The sequence below is a fragment of the Podarcis melisellensis genome, assembly GCF_964234715.1.
Source record: "Podarcis melisellensis genome assembly, chromosome: W".
Taxonomy (NCBI): domain Eukaryota; kingdom Metazoa; phylum Chordata; class Lepidosauria; order Squamata; family Lacertidae; genus Podarcis; species Podarcis melisellensis.
In genome coordinates, this window is record NC_138535.1 from 29,411,107 (window position 1) to 29,417,290 (window position 6,184).

Here is a 6,184-nt window from a genome sequence, read left to right on the forward strand (position 1 = left end):
TGGTCTCCTGAGCCCCACAGAGGTGCCGCAGAAAGAAGGGAGTTGGTCCAGGGAGCCGTGGACCCTAAAAGGTTGAAAACCTCTGTACTTTTCTTTCCTCCAGTCAATTCCTTTCCTATTATAGCAAGGCCACTGGACCTAAGAAGCCAGTATAATATACATCTCCTCTCTTTGTCGCCGCCTGGAGATTCGGAGGAAAGAGAGAGGGGGAATTCTGGCCTATCAAGCAGACCTGGACAAGGAAAGCAAAGTCCCTCTTGTTACTAGTGAGGGAACAAGCACTTCAAGAAGCAAGTCCGGACTGAGGAGGGAGGGGGAAATCTGCCCATTTCAACTTCTCTCATTTCTCCTTTTTCCATATCGGTTTGTTATTTATTTATTATTCTGAAAATGAATCAAATGGTAGGGTGGCTACCTTCTCGTATAAAGATGTTAATACGTGCTTTACCCTCATAAATTCATTTTTGTGTGAACATTACCTGGCTGGGTCAACCTTGAGAAATTCAAAGGTGTGAATTTCAAAAGAATGCTGTTTTGGTCTCCATATTTCCCCAAGAATTGCGAATTAGGTAAGTTCACCTTTGAATGCAGCTAAATGGAGTTTATTTCCCATTGTTGTTTATTATGTGAAAAGCAGTCAAGGAGAAGCCTGAGGACTTGTGAGCTGAGAGGGTGGAAGCAGTTCAATTCAAATCCTAATTCTCTTGCTGATGTTTTGAAGGCTGATCCTCTTCCTCACTCAGACCTCCTCAGAAACGGAGGTTGAAGATTGTGGAGAAGTTGAGACAACTGCGCCAGTTGCTGGAAGAAGAAGAAGAAGAAAAGCGTCTGCTGAATCATGTGGAAGAGGTGGAGAAGGAGATTGCAGGGAGAAGGGATGAGCAGCTGGCCAGACTCTGCAGGAAACTCTCCTCTCTTGAGAAGATCATCCAGGTGATGGAGGAAAAGGATCAGCAGCCAGCGAGTGAACTGCTGCAGGTAAGACGGCTCCAGGAAAAGGCTGCCTCCCATCCTTTCTGTGCCCCTTCCATGTACACAAAGAGTGTAGGGGCTCAGTTGACGGAGCCTCGAGTCAGCTTTGTAATGGACAGGAACACCCCAGAGACCTGGGATGCTGAACTCACCTGAAGGCCGACTAGAGATTCTTCAGTCTTCTTGAGGGAAGGGGAGGGGATTTTCTGCTCCTTGCTGATGATTTGCCTCCGAATGCCTTCCCGCTGGGCAATGCTGCCTTCCTGCCCTGCCCTGGGCTTCGCCAAGGATGCAGTCAGGCCTCCTTCTGACATGAGCCAGTCTCTTGACCAAGCTTCTCTTCCCGTTCCCTCCATAACTTCTGGGTGGATCCCCTTCCCCATAGATCCTGATCGGCCCAAAATGGTGCTCGGCCACAGTGACCAAAGAGCAAGACAGAGGGACTCATCCAGACTGTGCCACCTTCTCCACTCACAATCCCATATGGCCAGACGTACAAGTGCTTCTGAACGCCCTCTTTAAGGAGGCGGAGAAGGCTGACATACTGGCAAAGGCAGGAGAAGCCCTATTACGGAATGATTGCCAGATGTCCCCGTCTCCCGGGGACAGTCCCCGGATTTAAAAATCTGTCCCCAACAAAATCCGTCCCCGGAATGTCCCCGGATTTCATATAAGGCCCCCAGATTTATATTTTAAGTGTTGTAGATTTATTAGTAGAGAAGGAATGTTGCGTGATTGGTTCAACGGCACAAGACACATCATATGGGGACTTCCGGCGAGGCAAAATGGCGGGTGCCACGGCAATGAGCACCTCCTGAAGCCAGCCAGAGCCAAGTGCACTACCAGGCTGGCTCCGGGCTGCTGAGACTGCCACCTGCGCTGCCACTGCCGAGGGGGAACCAGGGATGCCTGGCGCGTCAACTGGGGGAACCGCTGACACCCCCCCCCCCAGGACTCAAATCGAGGCGGGGGCGAGAGCGCCCGGCCACGTGGCCGACTGCCCAGCGGCGCTCCAGGGCCAGTAAAAACCCCAGAGCCAACCCAGGAAGACGGAGGAAAGGAGAAGGAGAAGGAAGAAAGAGAAAGAGGAAGGAGAAAAAAGAGGGGAGCCCCGACCTTGCGGCCGCTGAGGAAGAAAGGTAGGAGAGCACCAGGAGGGCAAGGACACGGGGCCGAGCCCAGGCCCGACCCGAGCCTACTCCAGGGCAGATAGCACTCCAAGAGATCAGGCTGGGGCCCAGAGGAAGGCCACACGAAAGAGGAGACCCAGAAGAGAAGATATTACTTCTTATTTTTTTAAAAAATAACATTTGTTTCTCTTTTGAAAAAGTGTCCCCGGATTCTTTGAAAAAAAATCTGGTAACCTTACCTTAAATCCTAACCTTCTAATTCCAAGTATCTTCTTTCTCAATATCCCCATTCCGTTAACCGCATCAAGCAACAAGCTGTCAAATACAAGTTTAAAACGCAAGCTTTCCTTTGCATATCGCAGAACTTTAAATGTAATTCGTGGTTTTTTTCACCTTTCCTCCAAACTTCGGTCTTTTTGCCATCCTTTAAATGGGAAATCAGTAGTTGAGCCATACTTTTTGGTAAAACGTTCGTCTGGATCCCGGAAGTCCTACCTGAGAAGAACAATGGGAATGTCCGCTAGCGCCAGCCACTTCTCCTTCTGCAAGCAGCGCCACCCGAATTCCCACCTGGGATGAGCCGCTAAACTGAGCCGCAGGAGAAAGACTGGGGCGGGCGGCAAGTGGGAGGGGGAAGTCGGGCGCTGCTGCTCCTCCCCGGAGGCAGCCTGCTTGCAGAGAAGGGGGCTGGGCTGCCTGAAAACCCATCAAGGCCACAGGCTGCTAGCATGACTCATCCCGGCTTTCTCATCTGCGGGGAAAGGGTGCGTGGTCTTAAATGCTGGCCTTGGCAACTTGGCTGAGCTATCTTGGGCCAGTCCTTGGGCCAGCTTAGCCTCCCTCACAGAGGGTTGTTGCGTGGCGAGTTCCCGCCCCCCACCAGGATAAATAAAGACACAAGACACCATAATTAAGGTTAATTGGGCGAATTAGGCCACAACTTTATTGAATTCAGGAATGAGAGGCATTGGCTTAGGCATTGGTCCTATCGACTATCCGGCTCCAGCCCATTTGCTGGAGACACGGGGAAGGGTTAACACTTTATTGGGGGAGTCTCCTGCCAAGGCACGTCGACTAGGAGCTCCCCCGGGTCACTGCTCTGGGGCGTGCCTTTGGCCCACACCTCCATAGGCTTCGGACAGGGCCACGCCCCCCGGAGTCCTTTAACGGACCACCCTTCGCTCACTGGGGGGAGGTGATGGCGTTCCTCCCCACACACACATCCTCTTAACCCCTTCTTACCAATGCCTACCGCCAATGCAGAAAAGTTGTGACGAGTTGCTACGAGGTAGGCGAAAAACCAAAAGGCTACAAATTGCCAATTGGGAAAAATTCCTACCATGCCCCTTGCGGCGACAGACCGAAGTCCATAGCAAAGTCAAAGACCTACCTAAAGCATACCTAAAGGGAGGGAGGGTGGGAAAACGTGAGGGCTAGCCGGCGAAAGAGGGCGAGCCCCCTCTGAGCCGGCCCTAAATAGGGCAGATCTGGCCGGGATTCCCCTGTTCTCGCGGGGGCTGAAATCAGCCCCCGCTCACGTGGGGGTGGGCGTGAAGCCCGCAACCCCACCTCCTGGGCAGGCCGGAAGTGGCTTTGCGTGGCGAGTTCCCGCCCCCCACCAGGATAAATAAAGACACAAGACACCATAATTAAGGTTAATTGGGCGAATTAGACCACAACTTTATTGAATTCAGGAATGAGAGGCATTGGCTTAGGCATTGGTCCTATCGACTATCCGGCTCCAGCCCATTTGCTGGAGACACGGGGAAGGGTTAACACTTTATCGGGGGAGTCTCCTGCCAAGGCACGTTGACTAGGAGCTCCCCCGGGTCACCGCTCTGGGGCATGCCTTTGGCCCACACCTCCATAGGCTTCGGAAAGGGCCACGCCCCCCGGAGTCCTTTAACGGACCACCCTTCGCTCACTGGGGGGAGGTGATGGCGTTCCTCCCCCCCACACACATCCTCTTAACCCCTTCTTACCAATGCCTACCGCCACACGAGCAATCGCTCGCCGCCAATACTCTCATGCCTGAAACCAATCCCTTATCCCCTTTGCCATATCCATCAGCCAAATATCATTTCCAGCATCCGAGAGATGCACGCCGTCAGCCAAATATCATTTCCCGCATCCGAAAGATGCACGCCATCAAACTGGTAGAGGGCCTCACCGTTGACACATATGCCCGGGTGGTCAATGACACTCCCCCTCCCCCCCCCCGGGCTGCCACTCTACGCACCACCGCCCTATTTATGGCTATCGGGCACCTGCGATCTCACCAAACCCGCCTCTCCATCCACGAGGCCCAAATAAAATAGTAGTGACGTTTGGGTAAGAGGCCTTAAGTTCCTCAAAGTCACTAAAGATATGCCACATCAAGTCGACTACCTTTCTATAAGCTAACTCTTTTCGCCTAATTGGATAACTAAAGCATCTGGGGGGCCCTCCGCTGCCGCTCTGGCCCTAATAGCGGGCAACATTTCGGCCCAGCGCATTCCCCTTTGAGAGATCCAAGATATATTGATGTAGCTAAGGTGCGGCCCGAGACCGGAATTGATGGCGCGGACCCTGGCCCAATGCCCAGTGCCTGATTATCCAGATGTGCGCCCTCATAGCTCCTGCACCCTAGGTCCCCGTTAACGGCATGTTTTCTATCCCCGTGGACGGTGCAGGGCCTATACTCCAAATATGCATCACAACGTCACCTGAAAGCAAAAGAAGGTAACAAAGCCAGGTCAGGTATACTGTGAACAATCACAAGGTCTTACGAATATATCCTTTATATGCATCAGACTTCCCTTAATGCATCAGACTTCCACTGCCCCTAAGTCCTTCATCCTTTCAGATGAGAGTCCCAAATGCACTGCTGTGGTGGCGGCCCCAATCCTAAAGGAGTTAACCACGAATTCAGCTGAGGGTAAACCGCAGGCAGCAATCGCCCCTCGCATAACGCGCATGGACTGATGCCGTGCAAGGCCGGAGCCATCCCAATGTTTGAGGAATGGACCTGAGACAGTTGGTCTCATGTACATGAATTGTTCAGTGTCCTTTACTGCTGATCGGTTTTGGAACATTGGACATGCAGGACTAAATTGGATCTTAACAAGGTCAGGTCTCTCAAAATACCTCGGGCAGCGGAATCTGGTTGGCCCTTACAAACCACTTCGCATAGCGCCAAAGGCAATGGAGTATGCAGCAGTAAATAACTGGGCCTTGTCCTCGGACCAATAGATACTTCTTGATTTTTTTATGGTTTTTTATTATGATTATGATTATTATTTTACTTTATTTATTTATTTATTTAAGAATTGGCATAGAATGTCATAAGTTAAGGGCCTTCTACCATCACTTTTAGGAGGCTGCAGCCTGCGCCAGCCCTACAGTGCCCTTCACACTAAGAAGGCCACACCAGGGTCTCTGGATTAAACAACCTTACAGAAAAAGGAGATTGCCGCCTACTGGATGTTTAAGAGTCTTTGCTGCACGACCCAACACCCTCCAATGTACCAAGTATTGTAGAGCTTCAGCCTTGGTAGGAGGTGTGTCAAGCCTAGGATTTTTTAATTTGCCTTGAGGTGTGTCAAGCCTAGGTTTTTTGTTGTTGTTGTTGTTGTTGTTTTTGTTTGTTTTTATTATTATTATTATTATCATTATTATTATTATATAAATTTGCCTTGAAACTCCATAAAGTCCACCCAAGCCTTTTTATAAGACCTAAGCATGGGCGTGGCTCCTGAAGCTAATACTCCCTTCAGGACATCACGTTCCCCAGGCTCCAAAGGTGCTCCTGGAATGGATGTGGCAATGTGCTGCGCCTGTGCATCCGTGATGCCCTTGATAACCCCAGGGTAAATTTGGTAGAGAAATAGATGTTTAATTCTAAGCACAAAAGGACAAAGGTCTGGGACAGATTTGCCACTCTAGGAGAGTGCGAAAATTGTTTAGACAGGACACTGCCAACCGTTTGATTGTCGGTCCAGAAGCATACCTGGTGATTCCTGAACTCTGCAGCCCGCAAATGCCACTGTACTTTTCCATGCACTAACCATCAGGTCCGACTTGACCACTCTAGAGAGGCGCAC